Here is an 18,151-nt window from a genome sequence, read left to right as displayed (position 1 = left end):
GAAATTCTTGCGGCTGGAGATGTCTTCTCCATGCAGAAGATGTCCTGCAAAGCTACTTTGCATTAAAACCTTTCATGACTAAGGTACCCATTTGGCAATGCATTCAGTTAGTTTTGGTTTAGTCTATAAAAGAATTCTCACCATGTGGTCTTTCAATTTTGCAGAGTGCTTTAAAAAACTACGCATATGATTATTTGCAAAGATACCGGGTAAGTTTAATACAACACCTGCTTACTATGTCTAGCCCCAGAGAGCTTGAAGATAGCGGCTTGGATGACCGCACTATTGATCTAACAAAACATGACGTGCCACCACGACAAACCCCTGCATCCGATACAGTGGAATCACAACGGGCCGAGGGGGTCATATCAGCAGAAGATGAAAGAGCCGAGGATGAGGAAAGGTCAAATGAGAATATGGAAGGTGCTAGTGTACAACCAGAGGAGACAATGAAAGAGCCAAGTCAGCCAATGGAGGAGCCAAAAGAGCCTATGGCTGAAACCCAAGATGAGGAAAGCAGGCCTATAGATGAGCAAAAGGATATGGATGAGGAAAGCAGGCCTAGGGATGAGCAAACTGATATGGATCAGGCAAGGATGTATGAGGCAAGCCGATCAACCGAGGGAGAGGAAAAGACCTTGGAGGAAACCTTGAATGAGGCAGAAAGAGCCATGGGGGAGACCCCTGATGAAGATGTGAATGATGACTATGAAGATAAAGCAGAGGAGAGCAACAACGACATGAACACTACAGAGACCCAGTATGGACCCTTGCTACCTGTAGATACGGTTGTTCCGGTAATGTCTATTCAAGTATGGCAAAATATGTTCAGCTTCTAACTACTTATATGTACTTGTCAACTTTTACAGAGGTTGATTATCTTGGACGTCAATGGATTGCTGATGATGCGGGTGCCTCTCGGTGACAGAGAACCCTTTGAGGATTTGCAAACGTTTCAGATGGGAACTTGTCGAGTCGTGGTTCGTCCAGGAACCAAGGAATTTATTCACTTTCTTCTTCCGCGCTTTAGAGTTGCCATATGGTCTTCAATGCAAAGGCAAAACTTGTCGCCACTAGTTGCAATAGTTTGCAGTGTATGCCACGCTCACACGTCAGATTTTTCCTTTTTGTATGATCAAAGAAAATGCGTTACCGTTGAGGGCCACTACCACCCTAAAAAACCACACTTACCTCTTTTGTACAAACCGTTTAGCCAAATCGGTGTACCCTTTGATGCAACTAATACACTACTGATTGATGATACTCCTGAAAAGGGAGAACTAAATCCGCCAGGAACAACTGTCTCACCACCTTCTTTCGAGGGGCATTCCTTCGATTTTTACCTTGAAGACATTCTGATTCCATACTTACAGAAATTTTATCTCAGTCCATTGTTCACGGACGAGTTTGTACTTTCTAATGAATTAAGATGACTCTTCTATCATGTCTTTGTCTTGTCTAACATTGAGAGAGAGAGAGAGAGAGAGAGAAAGAGATTTGACATGGTAAAGAAATGTATTTCAAGCACACTTTTTCACAGGGCACAATTGAAAAATGAGCTCAATAAACTTCATGTCTTGAAAGTCATTTGTATACACTTGGGTTCACAAGAATATCTGTTACATTGACACTACTTCAACCCGACCATCCAAATCTTTGCACAAAATATCTTTTTCCCTTCGCCGCATCACCTTACGGCCAGCTAGGAAAAAGGAAAAATCTGATAGGTCCTTGTCCATTGACTCTTCAATTATGTCATGCCGCAAATGCTGAAGACTGCATAGCTCCCTTATTGTAACCACCAATAGTAGGCCATGCTCTTTATCAATCACTTCCACATCCACAGCAGGATTATCTTCCAAACCTGCAGAAACCTGGTCCATAGGAATGTACTTACCGTTGAGCATTTGTGATCGCATATACCAAAACGAGAGTAACAGTGATTGGCTTGCAATCATGTACTTGACAACTAGAGTATCAAGCGTGACCTCGCACCGTAAACCAATATCTTCCTTTGCATACCATCCTTTGTCAAGAAGTTTGTCACAGGATGACTGCTGAAATGACTTGCACATGAACATAGTTTTCGTAACTCGGATGTTGTAGCTATGAAACAGCTCTATGAAGAGTGCAACAGGACAGAAGTTTGCAATTCTAACCAGTTTGGTGGGAATAGAGCTACGTAGAGACCTTTGTATATCCTTGTAGAGCTTACTTCGCATTGCCTCCACCATTGTTTCCTCGGGAACTGGCCAGTCCACAGTGTTCCAATCGGTTGGTAGAGGCACTTTCACCAACATGCCATTCTTATTCCCGGAGCTGAGTTGGTAAAAGTGGTCATAAAAAAAGATTTCCTCATCAGCCAGTCTTTTGCTGCTCCTCTCTGAATACTGTAGAGAACCAATGTGGGCATGAACAACATGGAAGAGGCCTATTATGCACTCCACAGGCTCCCATTGCTCATAAGAAGAGGGATAAACATCTACAATATATATAAGAAGAGTTAAACTAAGAGTATCAATAAGTACAAATGACAAATCTAATGTAATTGAGCTGTGAAGAATGGAGACATTGCTCATAACAAGCGGGAGAAACATTGCAAAATATATAAGAAAAGTTATAATGAGAGTATCAGTAAGTTCACATGTCAAGAGTACTTACAATTGCAACGTGGTTGATGTATATCTGATACATTTACACTGTTTGCTATCACCTCTGGATGGGTAAACACATGCTGAACAAGAACTTCCTTTAAAGATCTTTTGCCGATTTCAACTTTGAAATCCAACACTCTGGCATTCCATGCTGAGCGGTAAACGTTGATACCACTAGACCTCTAGGGTCTTCTTGGTTGCATGAGGACCCATGAACCTTTGTTTATCCTTTGTCCAACCCATTGGTTCTCTGCACTTATTGAAGCTGGTATTGTAATTGAGGATATGCTACTACTTGGCCTTCTAGGCAAAGTGCAGTTGTTGGTTGTTGGTGTGAGAGACAGTAAACACCTGGAGCCTCTTGGGTGAGAAGACGTGGACGCCATAGCTCTCAGAGAAAAGCTTTAGTGGAGGGAGATTCACTTTGAAAGCATTCTAATGGAGGGAAAGTGTTTTAGAATTCCAATATCTTGTGCGGTCTTAATGGTCACCCTCCAGTACGTTAATGACCATAAGAGAATATCAGAAGTGGGACCACATGCAAGCACCTAAAAGCTCGGTAAAAGGAAGGAAATTACGATGCCACAATCCTAGATTCCTAAAAGTTTTATGCTATTTTCCTATTTTTTGAGTCTTTCCACATACTTTCCTACGTAACGTAGCCTTCGTGCTCATTGGACGCGCTCTATTATTCTCTCTCTTCATATGGCCCTCCAAATGACCTCTGAAATTTCCTAATGTCTACTTGCGTCATTGGCAGTTGCTCAATGGGAGTTTCCACAATCTTCAAGATCAGATGCAAATAGCTACTAGTGCGCTTGAGGAGGCAAAGAGCACCATCACAACCAAGGAAAATGTAATTAAAAATCTTGAGGATACTCTTTCACACATGAAGAGTACTGCCATGGGAGGTAGGGTGAGGAAACGAGAGTTGTCCGAAATTCAGACTCTTGCACCACGTGGAGGTGCAAGAAAACGAAGGGTGACAGCTATGAGGTAACATGTTCTGTCCTTCATGTTGTTTAAGTCTAATACGGCTCATCATTGTTGTTTTGGGCAATAGGAACTTCGTCCAAGAAACGTGCGGCGACGAGAATGCGGAAGCTAGGGCTACTTTACTTCGTTCTTGTTTCAACAAAGAGGATTTTATTGGGATGCTTGATGCTCCAGAGGCAAAACACTTGAAAGACGCAATCACTAAGAGAGTTCTTAGTGATTTTTGTAATATTGTCACTGATCTAGATGTTCAGGATATTTGTGATGCTGTTGGGATTAGTACCAAGGGCTATCAAGCAATACATCAAGTGTTAAAAGATGCATTAAGAAGTCGAGGAGTCACGGAAAACCTATTCCCACTTCCTCACAGAGTGCAGATTGCCAAGAAGGTGTCAAATAAAGATTTTGTTCACCAATTAGGGGACTACTTGTATATTGAAGACACGATGCCTCTTTAGCCGCTCCGTAGCAAATCACAAGGAAGGAAGGGCCGCGGGAAGGGAAGCGGTGTTGTTTCTAACAGTGTGTTGCGGACCGAAGGGTTTGTTTACACCAAATTCAACAATATCTTTGTGGACTTGATACGATTGCAGCAGTCCATGGCTTTTTTCTAAAATTTGAGTGATGCAGGTTAGTTTAGAGTTGCCTACATGCTCTATGATGTGTCATAACAAGCATTCTGAGGCTTTATGTTGTTGGCAGTTCTTGAAGGCAAGCTTGTGTTCGTGCTGAAGTTGGATGAGTGTGTAATTGTTAAAGGGAGAAAGTTGGAGAGAATGAGCATCACGCTTATGAATGAAGCCCTAGCTTATGCCAAGCAATCTTGCAGTTCGAGTGAAGTGACAAAGCCCTCTTTTAGTGTGCAATCAGAGAAGGATATATGGTGGCTTGGTGCAATTGAAGTTCCGAAAGAGACACATGAAGTCCTTGCATGGATTTTCAGTAGAATCCCATGGGTCACAGAGGTCATTAAAGCTCAAATAAACGGTGAGAAGCTCATGGTTCCAGGACGTGGGGAGTTTGATGTTGAATGGCATTTAGGTGGTGATCTAAAGACCATAAAGTGCATACTTGGATGCAAACAAGGTGCAAATTCTTTACTTCCCTGTCCATTCTGTACGAAAGGGTACAAGACAAGTCGAGCAACTCAAGTGGAAGGTCAAGACGAAGATAATGATGACCATATAAATAGGGAGTGGCAAACTTCGGTTCTTTCATGTGATATGCTGCAGGTGCCCAATAGGGATAGCAAAGATCCTGGGTGGAACCCCATAATTCCCTTCTCCCTCAACAATGTTCACTTTTGTACATTGCATGCGTTTATGCGAATATTTGATAAGATCCTAAAGCATCACATTGATTATGCTTTCACAATGAAGCCCCTTCAACGGTCAAAAGACTCCTTGCAGGGGGTGGAGACGCTCCTTAATGAGATTGGATGTCACCGATCAAGGGTGAACATTGTAGCAGAGACTTGTAGGGAGAAGACATATGAGGTGGCACAGAAGGTTTCCATGAATGGAGCCAAGGCACATCGATTTTTCAAGAACATATCAAAGTCTCCAATGCAAGTATCCAAGGCAAGTGTCGATCTAGCAAGTGAGAAGCGGTGGGAGTTGTGGAAAGATTTGTGTTCATGCACGATGGACAAAGATCCCAATGTGGAGGTTGCTAACCAACGCAAGCTAGTATGGTCATCCTTTCAAAAGGTTGTGCAATTGATGAATCTTTCAAGCACCACCGTTGAGCAGCGAGAGGAGTTCAAGAAGGTGCTTTATGAATTCACAAAGGCCGCTAAGGACGGATGGTCTGAAAGAAAGATTACACACTACATGGTTTGTTTTAAAGGACTTAATACATATGCAATGTTTGAAAATGCAACTTTTCTATTCACTTATCTCCTTTTTGGTTGTTTAAGCACATTCTCTATGCGCATGGTGCATACTTTATGGACCGCTATGGTTCGCTTGATATATGGAGTACACAAGGCATGGAGAAGTCCCACTATCGAGCAAAAGGACTCTACTTCAAGAATACTCGGCATGGTGGTGGTAGTTCACACTCCAACTACCTCCAAGAGATGTTTAACTGGTTTTTTAGGCACACCTTTGGGAGAACTCGTACTATTGAGAAAGCAAGAGAATCGATGTTAGCAAAGCAGTTACGCAACGCTTCCCGTACTGCAGCATCCGAGAAGTGGAAACGCTCGCGAGCGTCCCTGGGCCATGAAGCTTGGCATGCAACTAAATATCGAAAAGGCAGCGTTTGGGAGTCGCGTCAGCCGTCCGCATGATCCAGGTTTAGTTGTTAAGTTCAATTGCTTTATTTGAGTTTCACTCAATTGGCCACATAGTGTGAAAGGGCCCAAATCTCAAAAAAACCTATTTAAAGGTTGAAGGGGCTCATTTTGTCATTTTCCCTACTAGGTGCTACCATGGCAAGAACAAAACAAACGGCTAGGATTGCATATCCAGAGGGGACGGATGGCCAACGACTCAAAGGTACAACAACAGAAGCTGGAACTTCACAAGCTCAAGGTGAAGTCCACACAGAAGAAGATGGAGCTTTAAATCAGCATGGCCAGTCCTCTACAGCAGCAAAAGAGAGACGGAAGCATCGCCTTGTTGTCTATTCATCGGACTCCAACGATTATGATGGCAACAGGGAGGATGAGAGCGACCAGGGAAAAGAAACAAACAGCCAAAAGAAACCATCAGAAGGCTCCGAAGAGACGCAAACGGATGAAGATGCCCCATGGGTTGGCGTCCAAATACAAACTTATCAGGCTCACATGTCTATTGGGGGTAAGACACTTCCTAAAGGGAGTGGACCTACACCATCACATCCGGTCGATAGTGAAGAGCACGAATCAAATGGTGAGTGGGTGGAATCAGATTATGAGGTGTTGGAAGTGCCTGTGCAGAAAAAAAAGAGAAAGAGCATCGTCTACAAGAAGAGGAAGCAAGCTGCCCCGACTCGTGCCAAAAATGCACCTCCACATCGACCTAATAAGGTACGAAAGCGCAACCGTGCTTTTGCGGAGATTCGACACTATCAAAAGAGCACCGAGCTCTTGATTCGGAGGGCCCCTTTTGCAAGGCTATGCAGGGAGGTTTTGCAATTGTACAACACTCAGTTTCGGATGGGCGCCGTGGCCATAGAGGCAGTCCAAGAGGCAGCAGAGCAATATTTAACTGGCATATTCGAGGATTCTAACATCTGTGTCATCCATGCAAAGCGTGTAATTATTATGCCCAAGGATATACAGCTTGCTCGCCGTTTGCGCCATGAGGAGTAGCTTGTAATTAGGCATCAACCTTTTTGTATTTACGGAACTCCAAGATTGGGAAGAATTTGAATACAAGCGTCCTTTGATTGTATATCCCACTCTGTGCATTGTATTGGGAAGAATTTGAATATAAGCGTCTTTTATTGTACACCCCACTGCGCATTGTATTTTTTTAATTATGTACCATGTAATGTAGCACTGGTTCAAGTTTTGTCTACCTTCTATTGTATGTATGTAGCCATTAGCTTGTTATTGTGAAAAATTGCCTTCGTTTAGCACCTTGACTAAGTGGGGCATGCACTTCCTGATGTATCCATGCTATGTGACTCACTATTTCATGGTAAAAACATCTACAAAGTGTTGAAAATGGCTTGGAATGCCCTCAAATTGGCTGCCACAAGGGCGCGCATTTGGGGCTTCCAGAGGCGTATGGATGGACATAATGCGCGCCCTTGGACATTGCTAGATTTCAAATTTCATTTTGGGAGGAAAAATCAAATTCAAATAAACTAGCCATTTTGCATGTTTGAATTCAAAAAATGTCCTTTGATTTCTCTCTTAATACTAGAGGTTTGACTCCCTTAAACTGTCAAATAAAGAGGCCCCTCCTAGACCACATTCTCTTCCTAATGATCATCTCGTATGGTGGTTGGTAGAGCCATAATAAATACCATAGAGATACTACTCTTGTGGTATGAAAAGCTTCATAAGCTATCAAATTCATGAATTTGCATGTCACTCAAAATATGCCTATGCTAAAGACTAGCACCCATAACACCTAGTGTGCATGCATTTAGCAAAAATATTGATGACAAACTTTATGTCCTTCACATCCATGCTCTGAGCTGCAGCATCTGTTTGTGTCATTATAGGTCTATTGCCAGATCTAAATTCAGAAACAACCCAATCTCATTTATCTTGACTCTTATCATCATGGATAGAGAAAGCTCCATTTATCACTTGCTCCAGCAAATCTGTCACTTTTGAGTAGTTGTGATTCTCAAAAACAACTTCTACAATCTATAGAATTGAGTGATTGGCTTTTAGATCTTGTAAGTCAATGAAAACTTTGTAAGGAATCTCTAAAATTGTCTGGCTAAACCTTTAACATCTTTAGGACAATGCAAATCTGTTTGCCAGGTCGAATCTGGGAGATAATTTTTTGATTTGAGTTTCCAAACCCAAGTTCAACATTCAATTTGCCTTAACAAGGACAATCTTTTGAGATTCTCTGATTATTTTTGTGACTGCTCTTTTTTGATTGGTGACTCCTTTGTTCTTGCATCAAGGTGATCAAAGCCGCATTTGCCATTGTTTAGCTTTTATGTGCTATATAAATCATTATATTGCTTCTACTCGATACATGACTTAATTAAAGCCTGACAAACCCTAGTTAATTCCCAAGTTATTAACTTGCTTTGAAAGGGCTTGATCCGACATCATTCTCTATAGATGACCATCTACGAGCTATCACCAAATGGTCCCCAAAATTCATACATGATTTACAAGGTATGTAGATGGCTATCATGGCTTCATCTTTGAAAAAATTGCATATGTGGCTAGCTAGGGTTTTTTTTCTTTTTTTATAAACTCTTAGCTTGTATTCTCTATTCATAGCCTCCTGTGACAAAGTTTGACTTGATTTGAACTTGTATTTAGCATTTTTTTGTTTTTGTCACAGTACTATCAATCCCTTTTTGTTTGTTAGGCTTCATTAAGTCACATACAAGATAGAAGATTTATAGTATAAAGATCTCCTTCCTGTATACGATCGTATAGTCGCATGAAATGTTCTATAGGTAACTTTACACTTGATGGCTGCTTTCTTTTAATCGATCACCAACTTTCTTTGTCCTTGTAGTCCATCTCGGAGTTTGATAACCATTCTCAATCATGTTTGGCCTCATGTTGTTGTTAAAGGCTGATCAGCATTCTTTCTTACCTCTGACATTATCCATTGTGCGTATGGATTTTGAAACATACGGCATGAAGTGTTGTCCTTTTCTTGTACCTTCTTCTCTTTGTACTGCTCGACATCTCCTCAATCTTTTCTTCATCTAGATTATGGACTTTTCTTTTGTTTTTCTCAATAAAATCTCAAAAAACAACTAAATAAAACTCAAAACGTAAAATCAAGCTAATAGAATCTAAACACTATGTACATTGTACACATGTCCCTAGGGGCTCATATATGGCTTTTGTCCGCGTACTCCTCTTGTAATGCTATTATGAGGGCATATACTCTGAATTTTGTCAAAAAATAACCACAATCAAACGTAAAAATTCAATACAACTCACAAAACATTGCCCGCTAATATTCATATATTAGGTCCGCATTTAGAATGTCTCCCCCCCTCCTATTTGGAGTCCTCCTTATGACAGGGTATCACCAAGGGTATATGTTGTGCTTGGGCAATAAAAAATGGTGCCTATGCAGGCCTTGTAATGTAGCTCTATTTTGCATACACAGTCAATGCACGAAAAAGATTTATGTTGTGCAAGTTGTGGGTATAAGCAATTTGCTTATTGGCATTTGTTGGCGAGGCTTCCTATTTGAAGCAATGTGATTTTCTTTGAAGCTCTTGTGCAATTTTCTTGATGGAAGGTTGTAGAGATTTTTTGAAGGCTAACTTATCTGTTTGATGCTTCTTTGAATCCAATTTAGCCTTGTGGTTGGTTGTCGTATTTGGCATTGTTCCTCAAAGTGGGTTCTCCTCTAATTTTACTGTAAATGTAGGAGGAATTGAAAGAATTCAAATGGTGGTGCAGTGACAGTAGTGTTATTGGTTTCCTTTGGGACCCACCTCTTTGTGATTATTGGTTGTTTTTTTGATGCTGCTTGTTTGGGAACCCATACTTGTCCCTGCTTTGTTTGTGTTTTCAAGAGACTTCTTTGGGATCCACCTTGTGTTTGTGTGAGTCTTCAACGATCTTTGCTTCAACTCTTGTACTCTTGGTTGGCAACAATATTCAGACTTTGGGAGTTGATACTTTGGGAGTTGATCATTTAACCGTTTTGGAATCCACATGAACTCCTGACCTCTCTGTGCTTGAGCCAACTTCTTTGAAACCCAAATCTCTATTGTGGAAGCTTGAGACTTTGTGCTTTTCTTAGATGTTCTTGCAGGTTTTGACTTTTTTTCTACTGGCATTGGATCTTGCGATTTTTCATCAAAGATCTTTGTCTTCTTGATCCATACCTGCTTCTAGCCAAGCTGGATCTTTGGTATCTATATTTGTCAAACTTTTTGGTTCCGACCTGTTGTTCTTTTCTTTTGGCCGTCCTTGGTTGTCACTAAAGCTGCTAGTGAGGGTGGTGACATAAGTACCTGGTAGGGGATGTCATAAGAATCATCACTATCACTGCCATCCTCAGCAAGGTTGCATTCTAGCACTTTTCCTTTGTGGTTTGGCTGGTTATGGAGAGTTGCTATTTGCTTGCTCTTCAATTTTTGTTTTTGGGATGACTTTTCTATCCACTTGATTAGAGCTTTGTTAGCTCGTTGACATGGCTGTGTTCTTCTTGCTTGAGTTTTTTCTTCATGTATGGGAGCCACATATAAGGATGCTTGTTGTAGTTGCATTTCCATCGAAGATTTTGGAATCCACTTTTGATGTACTTTATTCTTGTAGCAATGACATTGTTTCCTAGGTCTTTGATATGGGGAATCAAAAAACCATGCATTTGTTGAAGTTTTGTTTATGTCACCTTCTTGGTTGTCGAGATTCCCAATGTCGACATCTTCTTGAAGCTCCAAGTGTTCTATAGTCGTAGAACTCGTCTTCTTCTTCATTTTTGTTTTCCTAGATCACACTCATTGCAAAGTAAGAAACAACATCATAGCCATTTTCATCACAAAACTTCGTTGTTGGATCGTCTTGAATAGCGCACACATCAAGAGTAGCCAAGATGTATTTCCATTCAAGTGGCTCTAGTTCTTCCTCAGGAAAGGGTTTCGTGATATAATCTGTATCTTAAATTTCTCTTTCTAGGATGCCTTCCTCTCGATGTAAGCTTCCTCATTGTGAAGCTCCACATATCCACAACTCTTTAGGCTTACCCAACCATGCTAGAAGTTTTGATCTTGCTACAGTAGCTGAATCAAACTCCTCCATAGGTGTTCTCGTTCCATCCCTATAACTATGGTCCTTCAAATTTATCCTTGTGGTGGTTTCCATATGTCTCAAGTAGATATGATCATATCCCTAGTCTTGGACCAGTTTCAGTTGCTGCATGAATGGTCTTTCTAGAACGATGTCATAGTTGTTCTTCTTGCCAAAGTCAACAATAGCAAAGGTTTGCTCATATTCAATTCCACAAGAAGTAACAACTACTTTTTTTAGCAGTCCTTTGGGCCTTTCCATGTGTCTGCTGTAAGTTGCAGTCTCATCCTTGTAGCCTTCACTGCTGGTTTTTCCCTTTTTTCCCAGACCTCTTTTGTTGCGATGGAAACGCCGGCTCCACTGTCAAGGATTGCCATGGTTTTCACACCTTGGAATTCCACAGTAAGAGTGGTGTTCCCATTTTCTCCCTCATAGTACTTGCCTACCTTGTTTAAAGGCACTGGTCTAGTATTTAGCTGAGGCATTTCTAGCTCTTTCGTCCCTTCCTCGATTTGAGTCGTTGGTTTTTTAACACCAAATTTCTCTAGGCATTTTCCTATAGTAGCCCACATGTTTGGTCTTATTGTGAGCAACTCGGCTAACGTTATTGTACAGTTGACTGATGTCGACAAAATATCTATCAGTCCTTTTGAATTAATGACCTTGTTGGGAGATAGTCTTTGTGATGGGACTACAACATCAGGCTTGGCCTTGTACTCTCTCGTATAGGATGGTAGTGTTCTTAATGAATGGGGTTGACTGTCCATAGATTGTACAAATCCTTTGTCTCTCCAATATGATTCCACTTCTAGATTTATCTGAGATCTAGCCTCAAATTCCTCTCTTCATGGAAGAGACACTTCTCTTCCATCACCCAATTGGTTTACTGGTCTGCTTAGCCCACTTTCTTCATTGGCCTCTCTGACTTGTTTCCACAATTTTTCAAGACCATCTATTTCTTTACGACTATCAGGTATAACTTGCGAACAATTAAATGCACTTTGAACTTCCTGTAAGCAAACACTAGTGTCATCACCCATTGCTCAACCTCTGTGTAAATCATCTCTTTTGGATTGATGACCCGACTCTCAAAGTAGACGGGTTTGTAGCACCACCCTACCTTTTGTAACAAAACTGCACCAATGGCAATTGTATCCACTGTCATAGCAACATAAAAATCATCCTCACGATCGGGAGGAAAAACAGTAGGCAATTGACATAGGATTTTTTTAACCCTATCAAAAGCTACATGTGTGTCCTCATTCCATTGAAATCCATGAACTTGTTGACTCATTTTTTGAAGAGGGTATACATACTATGAAAGCATCCAAAAGAAGCGAGAGAGGTACTTCAACTTATGCACAAATGATGCCAAACCTGTAGCACTTCTGGGAGGCTCCATCAACACAAGAGCCTTTACCTTTTCCGGATCAATTTCAATACCATTCTGTGAGACCACATGTTCTAGCAGATGAGCTCAAGGTTGAGCTAACTTGCATTTTTTGGGATTCAATTGACCACCCGCTTCATCCAGTCGATGAAAACGTAACTTTAACTTTGACAAATGATCATTCCTAGAGCTGTAACACCCTATGTCATCAACGAAAACTCTGATAAACTTACCAAGGTAGGGACCAAACACTTTATTCATCCAATCTTGAAAAGTTGCATAGGCATTCACCAAGCCGGTAGGCAAAACAGCCCCATGGAGAAATGAAAGTGGTTTTCAACTGGTCTTCAAGTGCAATGCCTATCTGGAAGTACCCAGAGAAGCTATCCATAATAGAGTACCTTTCGTGACCTGAAACTTGATTTAAAATTTCATCCTGAAAGGGTAAATGATAATAGTTTCGCTTGGTTGCAGCATTTAAAGGCTTATAATCAACACACACTTGCCATTTTCGTTCTTCTTAGGTGTTATGACAACCGGGGAGACCAACTCAGATTCTTGCACAGGAAAGATAATACCTGCATCCAATAGCTTGTTGATTTCCTGCCAGAGAGCCTCCTGCTGAATTTCCCTTAAACTCCTTAGCTTTTGCACCTTTGGTTTATGCCCCTCCTTGAGTATGATCCTGTGTTCGACTTCCTTGGCACCTTGCAAATCTTTATACTCAGTGGCAAACAAATTAGGATAGGATGCACAGAGTTGCACATAACTTTCCTTCTCTTGCTTTGTTGAGTCTTCTCCTAGCATACCTCTTACCTCTTGGGCATCAATAGGGGAAACTTGAGCTTGCATACCTTCTTTTGGAATAGAGTTATTGATAGTAACCCCAAACAGATCAGCATCAACATGGAGGAGATTGTCATCACTCTTTCCCTCTTTTGTATCTGTGTATCCTTCATCATAGGTTGACTCCGTTTTGTATTTGTAGCTTGTTGTAGAGTCATCTCCCTCATCCTTCGCCATGGGATGAGAGAAACTCTCCCTCGTCCGTAGATCAAGCATCACCTGTCTATCATTCTCTTTATCAAATAAAGTAAATACCCCTTTTTCCCAATCCTGCTTGGCCCCCATTGCAAGAAGCCATGGTCTACCCAATATGATAGGGTAAGCATTGTCGCCAGCTTTCATAACAAAAAAAATCAGTAAGGCATTCAACACCCATAACCTTTACCTTCACATCCTGTGCTATGCCCAAACACCTGGCCTTGGTATGGTTGTCCATCCTCATTCGCACATTAGATCTTACCACTGCTTTAACTCCTGCATCCTTCATGGCGGATTCGGTCATGACACACACTTGGGCCCCTCCATCGATGTATGCCTGTACCTGCATCTTCTTTTCAATAAGAGCATCAACAAGTGGAAGCACATCCACTGGACTCCCAACCCTCAATGCTAGATTCCCCACAGTATTCACTCTTGTTTTGTCTCATGGAAGCCTGGTGCTAGCACTAGTAGACCATTGACGTCGCAATTTAGGATTTAAGGCAAGCAGTTAACTGAAAGTAATATTAGCCTTTTGGTTCTTGAAATCACTCACCAAGTCATATTCGGGATGATCCCTTCCAAGTTGGTAGTCGAATTGTTTGATTTTATGCCTCCTTCTTCTTTTGCTCGTCTCTGCCTGCTCTCTACCTTTGCCAATTTTCCCTTTGCCTTTGTGAGCTCTAGTCTCCCGCTCTGTCTCCGTCTCTCTTCATTCACGTGCTCTCTTGTTGGCCAAAACATCTATTACCTATTCATCTACTCCAATCATATTAACACGATGAGCTTCTTCATTACCTTGAGGGGCAGGAGGTATAGGATTGTCAGACTGCTGCTCTCTTTGCCCGTTGAGTTTCCCTTGTCCTCTTCCTCTTCCGAACACTAGATACATACCTCCTCTTTCCCTTGGCGGATGTGGGCAATCCGGTGCGTAGTGACCTTCTTCGCCGCAATTATAACAACGGCCAGGAAACTGTCTAGCTCTTCCTCTGCCCACTCTTTGCTTCCCTCTGTCCATCACACTCAAACAAAGCTCTTGCATTTGTTCCGATAAATCTTGAACAATACGTACCCAGTGTTGCGGAATAGCTACCACTCCACGATTTGCTTGATCCTCTGCATGAACCTCGCCTTGAGAACTCGGTGGTTGCTCGTACCCCATCATACCTTGTTCGATCTTCTTCTTGATCTTCCTACTCTTTGCTCGAGAAATTGCTACAGCACCGTTGTAGTTCTCGGGGCTTTTGAAATCCACCTTTTCTCGTACCTTGGGATGTAGGCATGCCATAAATTTGAACATCTTGAAATAGTCGCCGTTGGCCAATTGCATTGATGTGGCTTATTCTGCCCAACATTCTTCAAACCGATTAAGAAAAACATTAAATTCTTCATTTACATCTTGCCTGAGAGCTTTTAGCTTCGCGTCCATATCCATAGGTGATACTTCCTTTCGAAAATGTTGTAAGAAACTGGCCCGTAGAGCTGACCAGGCCTGTCCCGGCTCACCTTGCAATGTATCAAACCATGCTTTTGCCTTGCCTCGTGCACCAATGGTATAGTTTCCATCTTGCTATCTTCATTAGGCATTCATAGCGATAGCATGTATAATTCAAAGTCTGCAATCCAATCAATTGGATCCTCCTCACCTGTGAAAATAGGGCCATAGCTTCGAGAAGGCATGTTATCCTTCGGTTGCTCTTTGCACTATCTTCTACAATGTGATCAGCGAGTCCTCAGTGGGGGCACCACTGGTGGAATGGGGGAAATGGGAACACACACAATACACAAACTAGATGCCTCTCTATAGCCCAGCAGACATCCAGCACCCCAAGCCACTTGGATAGACTCACACACACTATATTTTTTGTATGGTTTTACTAGTAAGCTCGTAATTTACACAATTCACGACTACACCCGCCTAGCTATATGCACCTTAACAACACAAACTCGCCAATAGCTCAACACATAGCACACACCTCGAGCAATATAACATAGCGTCAATCATTCCCTCCCATCTCTTGCTCTCTCTTGCACGACTACACCCGCTTAGCTATATGCACCTTAACAACACAAACTCGCCAATAGCTCAACACATAGCACACACCTCGAGCAATATAACATAGCGGCAATCATTCCCTCCCATCTCTTGCTCTCTCTTGCACTCACACATACTCTCTCTCTCTCTCTCTCTCTCTCTCTCTCTCTCTCTCTCTTGCTATACACAAGCTCCAAGGGTACACACACAAGCCCCAAGCTTTGAGCACAAAGGAAGACGCCAAGACACAATAGATGGAGTGGGCAGAATAATGAGCTTTTGATTAGAGTTAGGATAGTCTTTAATGCGACATATACAGATACGATCGAGTTCAGCCCATACATGTATGGCCTCCCTTCAACACACCCGGTCGCTCCTTCTTCCAAAAAAATTGGCCACCCCTGCAGTCAGTTTTCAGCCCTCCAGGAATCACCCTTGCAATTGATGGTTCTCCCTCTGCTTCCTCAAGTGCCAATCATTCTGCCTCCTCTTGCCCTTGGCGTTCTCTTTCTTGATTAGCCTGTAGGGCAGCTCGACAAGGAGAGCTCTTTTCCGGTTCAGACCCCAAAGCCAAGGCCTTCTGTTGCCTTCTCTGCTCCAAAGCTGCTTGCCTTTTAGCAACCTCACGGGCAACCCTACCTGCAACTCCTTCCTCCTCTCTCTTTCTCCTTTCCGTTGATAGCCCCTGGCGGCTCCTCAGTCCCGGTCCAATATCCTATTCCTTTCCTCCTTTCCTTCTGTCCAGGGTGGATCCTCCTGCCTCTTGCTCTTACACCTGGAAACCCCACATCTGGCGCAACTTTCCTCCTCTTCTCACATGCTGTGGACGACTTCTCCCCCGCATGACTTCCACCTGTACACAGGACGGGCTTCAACTCGTTGGTTGCTTCAATCCATGCGCCACTTGGTGGCCTCGAACTGCATGGCTGACCCTTCATCAACTTTCCCTGCTCTAGCCCGCCATCTGGTGGCGCCACCCTAAACACAATAGATCGTTCTGGTTTTTTTTTAAGCATGGCGTTATTTTAGAACTCAAGCTTTTCACTTACACAGCATGTTGTTCCCACCCAAGGATGACCGCAATTAACAGCTCCGCAAAATTTGTAAAACTCAAGGTCGTGGTCGTTGAGTTCGAATACTCCCAGCTTCAAGTAGCCTTGGCTGCCCCTTTGGAGTCACACTTCAATTGCTCTGTCGTTTGCCGATAGTGGCGGCCACTCCAAGTGTTGACCACCCTGAACTTGCCATAATCACGACAAATAGCGTCGTTCAATCTTTAACCGTGCAATAGTCCTCCAAAAGGAACCCCGTCACCAAATAACTGAACCATAGAGTAGCCCTAGAGCAAATTCCCTGCAACTGCGAGTATTTCAATTATTAGAGATTAAAAACCAATGCCTGACCTGCTAATTGCCACATGTAGCATACACATCATGGAAAAAATTCCCGTAGTCGGAATCTGGTACTGACTCCACCATCTCGTCCTGTATTTGCATGATGCCATATGAATGCAGGAATCATTAACTTGTGCCGACATAGCTTAGCTGTACCAACGTGTATAAAGTCCAAGTTTATAGAATTTCAATTTTTGTACACGTAATCCTTGCACATGCCCTCTTATATGCTAGCACCATTCAGTCATGCAAAATGTCAACAGAACTCTTTTTATTGTATTTTTTTCTGAAAAGCAGTCTTTTTAAAGATTCTAAATGCAAACAAGCACTTCAGCAAATAAATCAATGATAAATAGCTCTAGATCAAAATCAAATTACTTACCTAAAGCTACTCCTACAAACCATATGGGGTTTTGCATCTATGAGTAGAAAAACGCTTCAATGCGACACACGGACTAGCAAACACTTTTATACCTCACAAATCACTCAACCACCACAACAACTACTTTAATCTACAAATCCTAATTAAATCTACCTAGTCCGAGACCCTCGGCAAGACACACGCTTCTTGGCTATCGACTTGATCTCGGAATAACCTCTTCCGGATCCACTTAAGAAAAATACTTTCTTTAGCCAAAACTAAAGCAAGCAACCACCACACGAGTGTTAGTAGGAATACCTACCTAAGTCCTTGTATCCCCGGCAGCGGCACCAATGTTGCGGGAGCGACTCACACCACCCATAAAGTGCATGTAACACAACCTAGATCAACATAATGTCAATCGAGGACACAGATGACACGATAGGCACACACAGGAAATCTATTTAGCTTGTCAGGCTGAGACCATCCTACACATACAACACTCTGGAAGGCCAACTAAACCATAACCTAGAATCTCACTACTATCAACTACACCACCTAATCCACATACACACAGACGGAAGGAAACTCATCAAATCATGTCAGAATTGTATGAAACTCAAGGAACACCATCCCCTCACTAGGATACACCTGTCCCTAAGCCTCTACACCCAAAACCCTAGCTCTAAACCCATCAGCAAAAAATGCGTATAAAGACAGAGCCGAATTTTGAAAGTGTCTGAAACTCAAATCTAAGAGTACCTATGCATAGCTTATGGTGCTACGACTCTAACGACTACTTGTAGGCAAAAAATAGACATCATTTGATATACTTACGACCACAAGTAGCTCGTAGATGCACGAGCGCATATGCTCCGTCCCAC

General features: G+C 42.2%; 2 pseudogenes; both read right to left on the bottom strand.

Moving 5' to 3' along the window:
- Window positions 1-14,245: 14,245 nt before the first annotated feature.
- LOC147434096 (uncharacterized) lies at window positions 14,246-14,906 on the bottom strand (annotated as a pseudogene).
- On the bottom strand, window positions 14,803-16,479 carry LOC147434095 (uncharacterized; annotated as a pseudogene).
- Window positions 16,480-18,151: the final 1,672 nt, after the last annotated feature.

Source organism: Adiantum capillus-veneris, chromosome 19, assembly GCF_014529385.1.
Source record: "Adiantum capillus-veneris isolate H3 chromosome 19, ASM1452938v2, whole genome shotgun sequence".
NCBI lineage: Eukaryota > Viridiplantae > Streptophyta > Polypodiopsida > Polypodiales > Pteridaceae > Adiantum > Adiantum capillus-veneris.
The sequence above is the reverse complement of the archived record's forward strand: the minus strand, read 5'-3'. Positions and strand labels throughout refer to the sequence as shown.